A 17,275-nucleotide genomic window follows, 5' to 3' on the forward strand; every position below is an offset into this window, starting at 1 on the left:
CTGTTTTATTTAGGTTAATGTCCTTTATTTAAAAAGGACATGGATTAACGATGGCAGCACTGATAAATATTTATTAACACCCGTTGCTCCATCTCGAGAGCCTGAGCCTCCTGTGGGAGAGGTGTCTCAGAAGGATGTGGCGGGGGTTCTCCCACCTGATTAGCACATGCCGGCTCCTGCCAGTGCTTCCATTACCAATCTCCTCAAGGGCACACACACAATTTAAAAAAAAAACACTTCAGGCTTTTCCTTACAAGGTAAATAAATAAAATGATGTGGATCAGACTTCAGGCCCCTGATCTAGTGGGAGTAGAGAATGCGAGAGAAATAGTCAACGTGAATAAATCTATGGAAATCGCCTTTGATGCCACATTCTGCCCTTGGATGCACCATGGACTCAGCATTTAGGCCCTGAGATTTTGAGCATAGGTGTCAATCCCATCCAGTAGTACTGGGGTGCCCATGACTTCAGGGACCCTTAGTTGCCTGAGGAAGTCAAGTTCTAAGGCCCAGCTGCCACCTGTGGTCTGCTGCATAGAGGCAGCTGAGCAGGGAGAGCAGAGGACTTCAGCACTTGGAAACACTGTTCCAGTGTATCAGGCTCTTGCTGGTGTTGCTAGGGAGCTGGCTGTTCCTTTTGAAGGTGTTTGTCTGCCCATCTGACTGACTGCTGGCAAGTCACATGCTATTCTTGGAACTGCAAGTCCTATCAGCAACCTAGGAGGAGGGAACCCAGCGTAGGTGCAGACAGCAGCAGTATCCTCTTTTGACAACCATCAAGGTAACTGGGCAGAGACACATGGGAGGGTGTTGAGGAAAGGCAGAGCCACCAGAGACTGGAGGAATGGGGAAGGCAAGAAAAGCAACAAAGCAGAGAGGACGTGAAGATGTGGAAAGAAGAGGGGCAGAGCTGGCAGGGACTGGTATAAGAGGCTAAAGGGGAAAATGGCATAGGCTATGATGAACATTTTGGGTGGATAGCAAAAAGGATATGGGAATGGCCCCACATTGAATGTGTACTTGGAGGAGAGGGGGATATTTCAATATCCTTAGATGCATTGTTACCTAAACTCAGGACATTCAGAATAAATGCTTTCACAACACCCACAGCCAAGCTTTCTTGTGTCCATAACATTGCTGCAGCTATGGTCCTGAGACGGAGCTAGCAAAGGGCCTATATATGACATACACCCATACATGCCACTAGGACACTCATTACTTCACAGTAAAGGATGGATCCGTGACAAGTTATAGAAAGGTGTGCCCGGCTTCTACTGTAGGATAAACAGGTGAACCCAAATTATCCAAAGTACCCACGCATTTTGGATGCCCAACTGGAAGCAAAAGCATGTGACTTCAACTGGAGCTGTGAGTGTTCAACACCTCTGAAAAGCAGGCCTGTGGTGTCTCAAGCTGGGCACCCACATAAGGGGACCATTAAAATATGTGGCTTATGTGTAGGAATAAATCCAACTATATAGTATGAATTCTAATCCTGTCCGGCCAGGTCAAAGTGAGGGACTCTGAGGGATAGGACTGTGAGTTCTGGAATCTCCTAGAGACAAGGCAGCATAAAAGCAAACAGTACTTTGGAAGCCTGCATTTCCTTTCTGTTGGGGATTTTTACTGTTTTATTCCTCCTCTGCCAAATATTTGATGCTGAAGAAACATGATATTCCAGCTGCTGTAGCCTTTCAGAGTTAGCCCCAGAAAAGGCCTGTGTTTCCAGCATAGCTCAAGAAAGCAGGGAGCAAGTTTTGCCAGCATGCCTTATGTGCATGCCTGGGACTGCCAGAAGCAAGAAATGCCTCTGGTCTCAAGATCTGCCTTTCTTGAAAAATTGCCAGAGTGAATAACTCCCCAGGCATAATGGGGACCTGTTCACTGCCTTTGACACTGGATACACCAGGCAATCAGCCTACCCCCTGTGGTTGACTCAGAAATGGCTCCAAAGAATGTTCTCATTTAGTTTTCCACAGCTACAAGGATGAGGGATGTGGCCCAAGGGCCTGAGGGGTTGTAAACCGTTTGTCTGTGAGGCAGCTGGAAGAGGTAGGGGCAAATGTGTGCTTGTGCCCTGACAGGAATAGCCCTACTTCATTAACCACCATTATAATCGGCACTAACTGGCACCTTTGTTGTCAGCCACACCAGGCCACTGTTGGATTAAATGGTCCAGAGACATTGTTTTATCTACTGTCTCTCCCCAAGTAGCGGTCCCTCTAAATCAGGGTTGAGAGATGCAGGTGGGGAGGGTATGGAGGAGCTTGAACTGTCACTGCCCCTGCTGTACCTTGTGTAGGCTTCAGTGTCAAGGTCTGCTTCAGCGTGACACCTTTCACTAGTACAACATTGCGTTTTCCCCTTCACCACAGAAAGGGGTCCCTACACGATCAGTTGACTTGTTTGCAGGAATGAATCGAGCTTTCTCCAGTAACACATCAGAATTGTACCTGCGGCATTTTGCTCCACTGAACACTGGAGCAACCCATCCTCCAACTTCTGAATGACAAAATAGTCATGTAATCTGGACATTATTATCCGCATTTACGGATAGGGATACCAAGGAAGAGACTCACCTATACAAGTGCCATCTAATTTTGAATGCCTTTGTAATGGGACAGGGAAGGCAGAGGCAATTGCGCGTAACTCCATTACACTCCCCTTGCTTCTTCCTGTTTATCCCTTTGCTGAAGTGCAAGCCAGAGTTCTGTCTTTTCAGAGTTAAAATCTGTCTTGTACAGAGTTAAAATCTCAGCACTACTGCATATAAAACCCTGACAGGTAGGTTTAATACCTCCCGGTCAGCTACAAAGAGAGTACCGTACAGTTTCTTATTGCATATCTACACTACAAGCAGCTATGCCACTATCTACTGCTGTAGCAAATCCACCCCCTGGAGAGGCGGTAGCAAGGTCAATGGAAGAATTCTTCTGTCGGCCTGGCTGCATCTATGGTGATGGTTAGGTTGACCTAACCACGTCACACAGGGCATGAAATTTTTCACAGCCCTGAGCAATGTAGCTACATGGAACTAAGTTTTAGGTGTAGACCAGGCCTTAGTACATGAACATTTAATGCACACCAAAAGCATGGTAAGTAGTATTTGGAATACTTATGCTTATTTTTTAAACAAAAGCTATTAGGCAGTAAATCTACTGGTGTTTGTTATACAGGGTTCCCCCTTTGCTGCTGTTACATATATTTAAATCCAAGGTTTCAACATAATATTTACATTTTTGTACTTCAGCACACACATATAAACACATTCCTCTCTCATCTTCTTTCAGACATTATTTCTCAGTCTTCATAGTGTGACCATAGTATGTAGTCTGCCACCCGGCCTCTTGGGAAGAATGGCCCCATCTCAATTCTTTTCCAAACACTTCAGAACCCTCTCAACAAACAAAGAATCTGGGGATCTCCACAGCTAACCTTACTCCAGCTGACAGATCTCCTCCATTGCTGGTAAAACATACATCTGCAGCCTGTGTCCAAAGTGGTACCCAGCCCTCAAAGCAGACACATCTCTTAGACCCGCCTCAGTCAGACACTACGTCCACAGGGCTGTCTTTAAATCCTGTGTTTATAACCTTCTTCCTCCCAACCCATAGCTCTGGTTGGTTCATATCTCAAATGGTGAATATGTTCAGGACCTGCAAGATTCCTTGTCTACACTGAAACCTTCCTACACAGATTCAGAACAGCTACGGAGCATATCTAGTAACTACCACGCTCCACTTTGGCTGTTTCTGGGCCCTTCTTGTTGAGTCACCTTGCCCTGGACGTGTGCAGAGAGACAGAATTTTCAAACAAAAATCCATGTTTCCTTTCATTGTTTCTCCCCCTTTCTTTGGGGAGGGGACAATTGATCAAATGCTGCAGTATAAAGCATGTGGGTTGCACCTCGTTGTGGGGTGCCCAATTTCAGACACTGACAGATTGATTTTCAGTCTACAAATCCAAATGGGCTCCAGAGGAGCTGCAGACGCCCAGCACCTCTGAAAATTAGGCCAGAGGTGTCTCAGTTTAGACACACAAATTAGTGGATACCTTTGAAAATTTTGCACAAACAGGCTTGTCAGTTGTGCTCCAGAATTTCAGCTGTCTTTTTTTTTTTTATTATTATTATTTATTTTTAAAGTGAGCTTCTAACTTTTCTTGACTATTTGCCCTGAGCACACTATGGACACTAACCATGTGGATGTTGCTCCAGTTATCCTGGGATAACTGGCTTAGCCTCTGCTCCCTGGTTAATGAAGCCATTCACAGGCCACTTGGACAGGAACTATTTAAATACTGCCTCGGAAGTTGCAGAATGACAGTGGAGTGTGCATTTGGCCATTTGAAAGGCAGATTTTGCTATTTGTGGAATACATTGGAAGCAGCAGGAAAAAATTCCCAAAGATCATAGCTGCATATTGTATTTTGAACTACGTTTGTGAGAGTGAGGGGTATGGCCTCTGGGAGCACCCGCAGGGATACAGCAGGAAGGAGTTGCTGTAGTTCCCAGTAGCCTGTATTGTCTAGGGAAGAGGTTCTCAAAGTGGGGGGTGGATGCCCCTGGGGATGTGGATTGTATTCTAGGGGGTATGAGAAGCTTTAGGAAAAGTACTTACCGTGCACATTTTACTCACAGCAATGAATAACTAGCAAAGCTGATTTCCCCCAGACATAGCAGGTCCTCAGATGGCGCTGTGCATTTTGAGGGATTTCCGTTAAGCTTGTATAGTATTATACAAAGATGTTGCCAGCTGTATGTTAATCCGTTTGCTACGACACGATGTGCACATTTAATGGTAAGCATGGACCGCAATTGCATTTTTACTTTTGCTCTTATTACAATGGATTGTTCGCTCCTTTGTGCAACATAAAAAAAACCCAACTCAAGTTAAAAAACAAAGAAGCCAAAACTGATTCAAGTGAGGCACGACTGCATATATTGGTATATGTACTTGTGTGGCAGGGGGGCGTACACTACTACAGACACAAAGAAGTGGGGTACAATCAAATAAGTTTGAGAACCACTGGCCTAGGGGTTGCATAATATGCCTGGCTGTTGGTTTACAGTATTGCACTACCTGCTGCCCAATAGTAACATGCACTGCAACTGGGTATTTGGGCTTTGTTTTGCCTCCAGGAGTTGCCTCTGCATCTCCCTGTCTTTTCCCTGGCAGCTGTCACATTGTCCTTTGCCACTGCAGCGATCTCCATGGAAAGGTCTTTGTCAGACTCCCTCTCCATCCTCAGATACTGCCTCCACCTGTCCGCATTGGTCTTTTTTTTGGGAGGAGGGGGGTGCTCTGTAATAAGATCTGCAAACATTTCATCATGAGTTTTCTGTTTTCTCCCCCTCAGGTGAGCCTGCTGCTTGGCCATTGGTAAGGGCCACGTCCTTGAGGGTCGAGCTAGTGCAGGTGCCATAGCTGTGGGGATATTTTTTTTTAATTGTTATAGTTCATATTTTAGGAAGGCTTTGATAGCAGGGGTTTTTTTTACGTACATTTCTGGCTGTATCTCCCTGCGGTTCTTACCAGTTTGGGGGGGAACCTCCGAGATGGCCAGTGGTGTGTGCATGGAAATTTTTGTTGGTGCAGTGTATGCTGTTTGGTTTTGCATTTGTGCATTGGGGGTGGGAGATGGACTTGGGAAATAGATTCCTGGTCTGTCTTTGCTCTTTTGCTGTGCCTTGAATATGTTTGTATGGTGTCAGTAGGATTAGCGGAGTGAATATGGGGGTGAGCTGTACAGTAATCCCCTCCACGTTGCCATTAGGCTGTCCTCACTCTGGATGACGTTACACTGAGGCAGGTGACTAGGAGGCAGAAAATGGCCTTATTTTAAAAGGCAAAGGGCAGACCAATGAGATACACTGGAAAGTTATTCACCAAGCTGGTGCCCCCATAAGGGCTGCAGAAGTGGAAGGAAGTTGCTAGCTGTGCTGCTGTTTCTCATAATCTCTGAGCATAAAAAGTGAGCAATTTCGCAGTCTTTGATTTTATTTTATCTCTCCTACAGATATGTTGAAAGTTCAGAGAAAAGTAGATAGGGTCTTGCAATGATTGCATGCCTGTAAAACTACAAAGGGTACAGATCCCCACTAATGTATAAATGCCCTGTAACACACATTCTTACAGACTGGAAGAGTGAATGCCTCAGGCAAAGTCCATGTCTACCCCATGTACACTCAGAACACCAACCAGACTTTTTTTCCTGTTGTTATAGTCTCAATAAACTATTTTGCATTTGCACAAAAGAATGTTTCCTTATATGGATCTGCTACAGGAGGAGGTGGAATAGAGGCTGCTGGCTGCCATTTTGAGTTAGCAAATGGAGGTGGAGAGGGGGTGCCATTCGCAGACAGGACAGCTGAGGGAAGAGTTTAAAAAAAACCCAGATATAGTGGCATGTGTCTTCCGCAGCATGGCCCTGAAGATGAATGGTAGTTGGGGCTTAGTCTGAGATGGAGGTTGTTTGCCCTGCTGAAATAGATGTCATTTTGGAAAGGTGTACGGGGCGGGCAAACAGATGGGGAGGGAGAGAGGTGGGGAGCTAAGACTCAGAAAAGCTTCTACCTGTCATCCGCCTACAATGGCTGTGGCCATGGAGTACCTGGAACAGAAGCTAGCATGGCAGTATAGCATAATAACACATTAAAACTTAAAAATTACATTATTTTAAAAATTATAAAGAGACTTACATGCCAAGATTCCCTCCACAGGGTCAGCTTCCTCAGTCCCAGTCTTTTGTTCTGCTCTTTACTCTGAGGTGCCCAACCTGGTGGGCCAGGGCCCTGGTGTATTTTAGGGTCTTGGGTGTGTCCCTCAAGAAGGGTTGCATTATAATAAAAAAAATTATATTGGTAACAGATTATGAATTGCAAGTGTGCACCCCAGTAGCATTTTTTTTCAGCAGGGGAAGGGAGTGGGTGATAAAGAGTAAAGGTGTCTCTGAGCTGCCTGCTGCTCCTTTAAGAAGAGGGGAGAAAGCAGTGAGAGAATAAAGGTCTGGAGCCATGTACTCTTCCTTCCCTAGAGGAGGGAGCAAGCTATCAAGCAACTGGTGTAGGAGGAACTGGGGCTCCCACAACAGAGCACTAGGAAGAGGAGTAGCAGCAACAGAGGTCCCACAAAAACAGATAGGGAGAAGCAACAATTGATTTTGGGGGGTTGTGGGGCCTCAGTAATTGACGTGAACTAATTTAAGAAAAGAAGAATTGCTTTTGGGATGGGGCAGTGTGGGGGAATGGATGCAGAAGGGTTTTTTGGGGGGTGGTGAGGGGTACCTGAGGAGCACAGAGTGGGAGGAGGAAGAGATTTGAGGGTTAGGTTCTGTCCCTGGGAACGGGGGTGGCAATAGGAGAGGTGGGTGGTCGGAGGAGGCAAGGCTGGGATTGCTTGTAAAGGAAGCAGTTGTTTCACTCCGAGTTGAGGAGGAGGGTTTCCCAGCAGATAGGTTGGGGAAGACGACTGAGATGGGTGTGTGTCTGAGGGATGGGGGGGAGTTAAAGCAATATTTAAAAGGAGGCCACCTTTTCCCTTTCCAAGCCTAGCTGCTGCTCTAAAAATGCAGCTCAGCATCTTTGAACCCAAATGTAAGGAGACTGTTGGCCCCTCCTTGGTTAGTGGGTTTTTTCGGTTGGCCTTCTCCCATTACCAAAAGAAAGCAGAAAGGCCAATGAGAAATCAGGACCCTGGGACTGGCAGTCCCCAGGGCCAATGGGAAAAGTAGATAGGGTCTTGCAATGATTGCATGCCTGTAAAACTACAAAGGGCTTTGTAGCTGATTGACAGGGCAGGCAGGCCAATGAGGGAGTCGGGAGGCCGTGGTCCCATCCTCCGTATGAGCTGGAGCTGCCTGGGCCAGAGTGGGGCTGAGTTAAGGAGATAGCAGCAGCAAGAGCCAGGGCAAGCTGGGGGAAGGCGCCTGAGCTGAGGAGAGCTGCAGCAGCCAGAACCAGAGGTGCAGCCCAGGGAGCTGTGCTGGAGGGAGAACAGCAGCAGCAGTGCTGAGGCAGAGTGGAGCCGGAGCCACGTGTGGTGAGCAGCTGAGGAGTGCGAGGGGGGGGCCCTGGGCAGTGGGCCCAGTGCAGGGAGAGGCCATCAGCCAAGGGGTCTTATAGGCCAGACTTGGAGAGGGATCGTAACCCTGACAGGGCGGGGGCAGTGCTGGGGAGAAGGGTCCTGTCACCTAGAGCCTGAGGGCATGTGGCCACCGCCAGAGCAAGTGTCTGACCCGCTGCATCCCTGCAGCACAGCCAGGACCTGAGAAGGCGGCCTGGGACATGTGAGGAACAGATTGAACCTCCCTTACATTCCAGTAGGGTAACCAGACAGCAAATGTGAAAAATTGAGACAGGTGTGGGGGGTAATGCCCTGAATATCGGGACTTGCCCTATAAAATCGGGACATCTGGTCACCCTACAGTCCAGAGACGCTGGTTGTGATGGGCCCAGCCTTGTTGGGGTTACGAGGACTCTGTGACACAGGAGAGTGGAATGGCAGCTTTAACCAGCCCCTCTCCTCTAGGCTGAGGTCCCTTGACAGTTAGAAATAATGTACTTGCTCTTGGGCTGGAGCAGTTAGACTCCTCCATGCTATATCATGCTATCTCTCCATAGTAGATGGAAACTGAAAGGCTCTTTAACCTATTGAGACCTGTGCTTGGCATCCTACATCAATGGCAGGGAGTTGTAGTCTTTGTACTGCAAGAGAGCAATGAGGCCACTAGTTGTTGAAGGAGAAACACTCGAACCCCTGACTTGATCCTGTTCCCATGAAAGTCAGGGGTTCGAGTCTCATTCAATTCAATGGGAGCAAGATTGGGCCCTGAAAGGAGAGTCTATTCCAGAGGCTGTGTTTTGGTGTTCCATGGATGTGTGATTTCAGATTACCCATGCTAATGATATAGGATTCTAAACAGTGTTTTAGCGTTTAGTCATGTAAAATAAGGAATTCAGTTCACTCTCAACAGGAGTCCCAGCCGAATTAACAATTCATTTCTAACATACTGTGTCTCAGAAGCCACAGCACTTTCTTTCATGCTGACTGCACTTCCCAGCACCTTTTTAACATATGGTCTATTGGGTGTAAGTGATGCTCACCTGCTTTATTGTCTTTAAAATAGCAGGAAAATACTAAATATATAACAGATGCTCAAGTACCTTCAGATTAATGTATTATGGAAACAGAACTGTCATCACACCCCTTGCAATCACATTTTTCACCTGCTTTATGTGCTGTTTACCTGTAGCTTGTTTTGACAGTGCATTTGTTAGCAGTTGGAAAGTTCCCAGCTTCAGAGCTGGCCTGCTGTCTATGTGGCTTTTGCAACTCTTCTTCCAAAGTTTTATCTGATTGTTAAGTGCTGCTTAAAACCGGTTACACTCTCTTTAAAATGTGCTAAATATGTAACCAGTCACAGAGACATCTGGATAAATAAAGATGCATAGACAATATAAAGACCTTTTAAAGACCTCAGGACAAGCAGTCCTATATGGTTTTATTAAAGATGTGTAAACAGGGTCTGAATGAGCTTTCCTCTGACATCTACTGATGCGCTGGGGGAAAAGACTTCAGGAGCAGACCATATTTACATAGACACACCTACTGTGTCTAGGTGTTCAGCAGACAGGCCCACTTTGCCAAAGCGATCAACTTTGGCTGGTGTAAGGTTAGAATTCACTTTGGTATTGAATACAGGGATAATGAAAGGTTATCCCTCCTATGTGAGTAAAGGGCAGCAGATCTGTTACGTAGCATGCCCTGATTGAGGGGGTCCCCCTAAACTGTGTCTCATTTGCTAATCAGGGGTAAGAATGCCAAATCCAACTGATAGTGAGAAGCGGGTGTGGACTCTGCTTAAAGAGTCTGAAACACCATTTGACCCTTCTCTCTTTGGTGATAAAGAATGCAGGTGATTGGACTCTATTAAGGGTCTTTATTTCTGTTCAGTGGTTGTTAGTGCTAAAATTACTGATGAACTGGTTAAGGGGCTAAGTCTTAAACCTGGTTTGGGGACAGTGTTGCAGTGAAAGACAACAGAGGCAGTAGCACAGTGGTTCCTGCTACCCAGTGAAATTATTAAGAGCTGTGTTAGGTGGGGAAACCTCAGAACATGGCATTGTGGAAGCGCCAGAGATAATGGCAGCAGTGATCCAGTGGAGGCATTGCTTGATGACCCCGCCCCATGCTTTTCAGGGATGGGAGGTGGACCTATGTGAATGTACCACTGAACTCTGTGTCTTCACTGACTAAGGACAAACAACTGTGAGTGGGGTGCAGTAGAGGAAAAGGGGAGTACCACATTAAAGGGACATTTGTTCGTTGGACTTCACACTGCAAGGTGGGAAACGGAGGCAAAGGGCACTGCCCACTGTAGTGTGAGGCGGGTGTTTGCTTATCATTGTGTTTTCAGTCAGTGGTTGTGTTTCGCCCCCCCCCCCAAAGTTATTGTTGGATTCCCTCTCCCTTTTAATAAAGTTTTCTTTTGTTATACATAGACTCAGTGCTTGCGAGTGGGGAAGTATTGCCTCTTAGAGGGACCTAGAATGGTGGTTGTTTCCCCAGATTAGCGGGTGGGGGCTTGAGCTGTTTTTTTTAATATTGTTAAGAGGAACCCCGAATACTGAAACCTTGTTTTTGCTGTCTCCACCTGACAGAATGGTTACAGATGGATTCAAGTACAAATTGTGACAGTGCACGACTCTGTGGGGATGACTGCATACAGTGAGTTCTCCCAACATACTGAAATGACAGAAAACTCTGCTTAGAAGTTTTGTGAGGAGTTATTTCTACTGCTAAAAGCAGTGGATTGTTTATGATCCTAAAAATTCTATATCTCTTCTTGGGGCTGACTTCATATTTCTACATTGGACTGCACAACAGGAAAAGCAGGGAATTCTCTCAATTACATTTAAAGGTTTTGGGGCCTGATTCTCAAATAATTTACACTCTCTTTGAGTACGTCTGTGCAGTATTTTGGAGCTCACAGGAGTGAGCATCCCTGCTGTGTTGGACAGACTTGGGCTAGCAGGGCTCACACTAGAACTCTAAAAGTAGCTGTGCAGACAGCGCTTTGAAGTGGTGGCTCGGGCTCTGAAGCCCACCCCAATCCACAGGCTTCAGGGCCCAAGCTCCAGCCCAAGCTGCAATTTCCAAGTGCTGTCAATTATTGCTGCTAGCGCAAAGTGCCCCCAGCCAGAGTGTGTCACCTCAAGCTGGGAGAGTTGCTTGCGCGGGTTCCAAACAAAACACTTGTGCAGATCTTGCTGGAATGGTGCAACGGGGCCTTCGAAGGAGAATTGGACTCTTTCTTTTCCTGCTTGTCTGTGAAATGCTTCTGTTTTGTGGCCACTCCAGTCGTCTTGGTTGTCAGCTATGCTGCGTGCTGTGGCTGCTTAGACGTAATGGTAATTAGCAGCAATAGCACTTAGGAACTTCTACTGCAAACACCATCCCTGTACTTCATCTCACCCCCTCTGGGAGAACTAAATGACAAGAGGAGGGCAGTTTCCTACCAATGTATAGCAGTGACCTGGGAATGTCTCAAATGCCATTTCCATCTTCCCAATTAGGGTTTGTCTTGAGCCTAGCTCACGAGTGAACAGTCACACACAACAAAGCCATACCTGAATTACTGTGTCCTTACTAATTCTGTACTCATCCCTCTGTGGTGTTAGGTGTTCTGAGAGCATAGTCCATGGTTCTTTGTGCTGCTCAGCCACTGTCCTTCTGGGTGACCTGCGGGTGAATTGTGGGTAGGCATTGGAGGAGTATCAGGCTTTGAATGGTTTAGCTTGTGTCCTCACTACGCAGTGGGTGTGTTACCAGACTGAGTGAAAGCACGCCCTGAGCTTTAGCCTTTACCCCCAGCCAGGCCAGCTAGCCTGGGTTGAAAGCACCACTAAAACTCAGGTGACAGGGCTGTGTGTGTGGATGGGAGGGGGGCTAGGGGCAACACCCAAGTAAGAGCCCATGTAAACTTGGCAGTGAAGACATACCCTTACAGCGGAGGTTCTCAACTCTTTTCTTTATGAGCTTCCCCCCCCCCCAACAGGAGAGAGAAACTCCATGGCCCACCAGTGTCACAAAAACTGTTTTTCTGTATATAAAAGCCAGGGCCAGCATTAGGAGGTAGGAAGCAGGGGAATTGCCCAGGGCCCCATGCCACAGGGGTCCCCACAAAGCTAAGTTGCTCAGGCGACAGGACTGGGAGCCCTGGGCTTCAGTCTCACACTGTGAAACTTCAGCTTTCTGCCCTGGGCCCCAGCAAGTCTAACACTGGCCCTGCTTGGCGGCCCCCCTGAAACCTGCTCGAGGCCCCCTAGGGGGCCCTGGACCCCTGGTTGAGAACCACTGCCTTACAGTACAGACCTGGATGATGCTGTGTACCAGGTTACTGGCAGGTCTTTGAATCGAAGCAGAGAGACTCAGTATTGAGTTCTTACTGAAGCTATGAGCTTTATTCTTCATGTCTGTGCACTTCAGTATCTACACGTCTGACCTTTAGATAGCCAATGTTCTACACACTCCGATAGCAGTGAAAAACCTGGCTGTGATTCTTCTTCAGTTGTTCCAAAGTCTTGGCCAGGATGCTGGCGTGGGCCTTCCCAGGATTGTACAGATAATATCACTATAATTGTTAATCTGCCTGCCTTCTATGCGCCTACAAAATGGAGAACGCTAGCATCGCAGAGTTCTGTAGCTGAAACAAGGAGCACAGCAGAGGGCTGCCCCATTCTTCACAAAGGAAACACCACCTCTGTTAATCTTCTGTGGACACATGGATATATGAGCCCTTCTAAATTCAACAACCAAAGACAATTCTTAACTGCTATCCTTGCTCTCATGACTAGTACAACACTCAAATATAATACTATTACAAGGGAAAGGTAGACTAATATCCTACTATTATCCATTTAGAGTCAAAGTCCTGTTCTCTTCAAATAGTCTGACTGAATCCAGTGGGACTACATGTGAATAAAGTGATTAGAATTTGGCCCTTAGGGTAACACCACAGGATGTCTTTTATTCCTTTCCTCTCTCCTGTTCTGTATGCATGCTGGCAGGATTACTTTGCATGGATGTGTTTGTATTTGAGAACTGCACCTTATCATTATAGAAGCAGCTTCTTTTGGGACACCCCTTGCTCCTAATGATGTGTGTTGGAAGCCCCCACGTTCACTTCGGTGAGAGCAGACCCTTAGTGCTTAGGAAAGAGGAGGAACTCTTTTAATAACATAGGGTGGAACTTGCCTCAGCATAGTCTATTCATGCTGAGATTCCTTGTCTAATTCCTCTTTTGCTGCCCCCTTGGATGCTGGTGTATCTGCACTTGGGCCACATTGAGCAATGGGTTAAAGAGACAGTCTGGATTTTTATCTACCAATAAGACAGATCAACAGCAGCCTAAATGAGTTGCTCTGTAAAACTAAAGTATTTTTTTAAATGGTACAAGAATACCTGGAAGTAGAACAATAGCTGTGGTCTCCCTATACCTTGGAATACTTTAAGGATGAACTTAAACGGAAAGTCTTGCATTGGCCACAATGTTTTTACAAGACTAAAAACAACTTGGGGAAAAATGAAGACACTTCTTGTTTACCTTGCAGAGAAGTTGTCCAAGAACAATTAATCTTTACAAAAGTATTACCACAATAATGACATCAAGGGCTGATATATTTATTTGTCATGTAATTGCTAGGTATGCAAAGTAAACCTGACCAGAAGTCAGTCTGTGTTGGCAACTGGACTTTTTAATCTGAATCTTAAAATATGTTCTAATGTATTACCTAGGATATCATTGCATTTTTTAAAATTGCTCTTTGAATGACTATGGTATTCTGCTGTGCTCTAGTGTTATCCTTAACAAAAATTTAAACATTTTCTTTATTAAACAGAGCTGTGGAACTTGGAGCCAGTCAGTAAGTGAATTATATTCTGGCTAAGCATAATTTATTATGAGCATTTCTGAGCACAAATAATAGCTGACATTAGTTTATTAGACTCATTCTCACCTGCAGCCTTTTGCTTTTCTTAAAACATTATTAAACTGCTGCCATAGAAATCTACATAAGTGAATGCATGTATTGGCCATTGGAAATTCTGCATAGTGTAATTCTCTGATAATCCTGAATGCACAGACTAATGTCTGCAGTTTAAGAAGGCTTTGCTGTGTTGGCTTGATGTGACTAACTGGCATAAGAATGATTCCATCAGCAAAAAGTAATGAAGTCTGCTATTCCAGTATTAGCAAGGTTTAGTAGTAAGGGTTAGCCATTAAAATACATAGCACCCTCTTGTGGAAACATGCAGTGCCAATGTACCTCCTTTGGGCAGAGTAATACCAGAATCATTTTCTTTGCAAACCATCCAGAGCCTGGTTTTACAACTGTTTTCCAAAATCCATTATTATGTACCTGCAGATGTCAGTATAGCCTAAAAAATACATATATAAATAGAGGGTTCCAAATTAATGAAGGTTGAGGCATCACTTTGGGCCATTCACAGGGATACCAGTGACTTTTTGGTACAGAAACAGGGCTTTGGTGAACAAATATATTGCTAAGGTAAATGAACTGCCAAAGACTCCATTGAAATACATGGCTAAGTATGTGAAAGACCAGAAGAACAAAGCAGTTGTCTGGCTGATACAGGTTGAGTGAAAAATCTGATTCCTAAAGCAAAGGTACGAATGAGTTGTTGTTCTTCAGATTAAGCTGTCAGAAGTACATGGCACTGACAGTGCTGGCCTGGCTTCCTTTAAGCTGTGGCAGTTTGTTCCTGGTGTTCCTAGTTAAAATGACATCTTAAAAGACAGATACAGGAGTCTTTGTTGAACTAGTCTTCCAGGATTCATGTGGTCACTCCCATAGCCTGCACTGGGTGACGTGTGCTCAAATGGCGCAGATCCTTGCACCCTCTCCATGTCATCACAATTCACTCTTACAGGCTCCTTTGCTGACTAACATGGGTTTTCTGGGCAGTTCTCACATGTTCTTGGAAAAGTTATAGAACAACTTTGGGTAAAATCTTAATCCCACTGAAGTCAAAGGGAGTTTTGCCATTGGACTCAATGAGGCTAGGATTTCACTCTCTGTTTGCCTCCCCCATTCTTCACTCAGAGCTTTCAGAAGTTTAATGAAAAGGGAACATTTAGTTATCTTTATTTTAGAAACAAATGTAATGTTAACACCTTACATTTGTATGGGGGCTTAGATACCAAATTGCTTTACAAGGTGTATATGGCACACAAGAATCACATCTCAGACCACTGAAATGCAGCCTCTCCTAGGGTGGAAATGCACAACTCCACTACACAACAGTTTAGGATAGGAAGTGAACAAGAATACTGTATGCAGCTGAACATGCAGAAGAAATGTAAGCAGGAAGAATGCAGTCATCCATGTTGGCTTGTGGTCAGAACACATTATCAAAAGTGCTGTCGGACTAATACTGGCCACAAGTGTGGGGCCCTTCGCTTTATGGCCATGGAAAAGACATGGCCCTCTGGGTACTAGTACCTTCTGACTTGGGAAAGAATGCTACACAGTGAGTTCACAACACCACTTCCTTTAGCATCAGGGGTTTTGCTTGGAAGCATCCCGCCTTAGCTTGTGAGCTCACAGCCTCAGGGGGTAGTTGAATGAGCTACATCATAACATAAACCTTCTATTTTCCGATTTAAAGATATACTGTGAAGTCTTGCTGGAGTCGAGCACTATAATGAATATAGACTAGGTTGCTTTGAAAGGGAAAATAAACATCACTCCAGACCTTCCAGCATTCCATTTTTATAGCAAATATCATGTGTAACATCCTCAAGGTAACAAACCATGTACACAAAGAGCTGGAACTATTCATGTGTGGTGTGTCTAGGGATTACACAGAAAAAAAGGTTGTATCTGGCTGAGCCCAAATCTCAGAGAGAGAGAGAGAGAGAGAGAGAGACTCTTTCCTTTCCCATATATGCTTTTTTCCTGTCACTTCCTGCCAGCACCCAGAGACAGCCTCCCCCCACCCCCGCCCCCCGCAGTCTTAAGGCCAAGTGAAGAACAGCAGGTGATACTTCAAGAATCACATTTAGGGGCCTGTTCCTGTGGGATGCTAGGAACTTGGGCTCCAGTTGGCATGGAGGAGGCACTCAGCATCTCAGGCATTCAGCCCTGAAGAATGAAGCAATAAAGGTATATTTCTGTTAGTGAGAGAGATGTGGTAGCAGTCATAACTCTAAAGCAACCAGGAATTCTGAATCACAGCCTCGCACGTCTTGTTTTTTTTTGGCAGAGAGGCCGTTGTGTCTGCAGTGGAGTGTTCACTCTCATTGCTAGGGAGAGGAGGGCGATGTATGATGTATATTAATTTAAATTAAAATAAAGGGGTGTTGTCATGGCTGTGCAACCCACCACCCCCAAATCAATAAATAACTAGAAATTGAAATACAGAATCATAAAGAGCAGAAAATCACCAGCAGCCAGTGCCCTCAAATCTGCCAATAAGCCACAAAATAACAAGTAATCATTGCAGCAGATGTAAACAGAAATGGGAGGGTGCCATGAATATTCCATTTGCATTTGTTTCATACATATATTATTATTAATTATTTATATTACCATAGTGTGCCCTAGTCATGGACCAGGAATACTACTATTCACTAAGTATTTGTAATTGATCATACTTGTAATGTGGTGCTCCCCCCAAAAGTATGAATTATAAATAGAACTTGGGTGCATTTGTTAAGTCTATGTCACCGACACAGGGCTAAATTCACCTGTGGTTTATGCAAATGGTGGCAATATCCCTGGTAGCTGACAGTGTGCCAGTGTACCATGTTACAGGAGCTCAGAGGGGCCCACTGGGGGCTGTGCAAACTCAGACGTAGATGGTGCTTGCCAAAGACGTGGCAGTATCCAGGACAGCTGAAGAGAGCATTAATTTGTCATCTGATTTCATAAACTCTTGCATCCAGAGTTCCTGTGAGTTGAAATATTGGATATTAAAGTTGAGCTCCCTGGTGGAAACCTTGCTGGATGGAAACCCTCCTACCATCATCTCCCTTCAGGTGCAATGGCCTTAATTGGTGCAGACAAGTGTACTTTAGACCTCTGTGTTTCAGCTTTGCTAAGTTTGTTCTTGTGACTGATCAGATTTTTTTTTTCTTAATGACATCACAGTTAATCTGATACTAACACACCCACCCCATCCTGGTCTGTGGGAAAGCAACAACCCTTGCTGCTCTCTGGAGCATTCATTTACTTTAAATAAATTATTGTTTA

Source organism: Mauremys mutica, chromosome 2, assembly GCF_020497125.1.
Source record: "Mauremys mutica isolate MM-2020 ecotype Southern chromosome 2, ASM2049712v1, whole genome shotgun sequence".
NCBI lineage: Eukaryota > Metazoa > Chordata > Testudines > Geoemydidae > Mauremys > Mauremys mutica.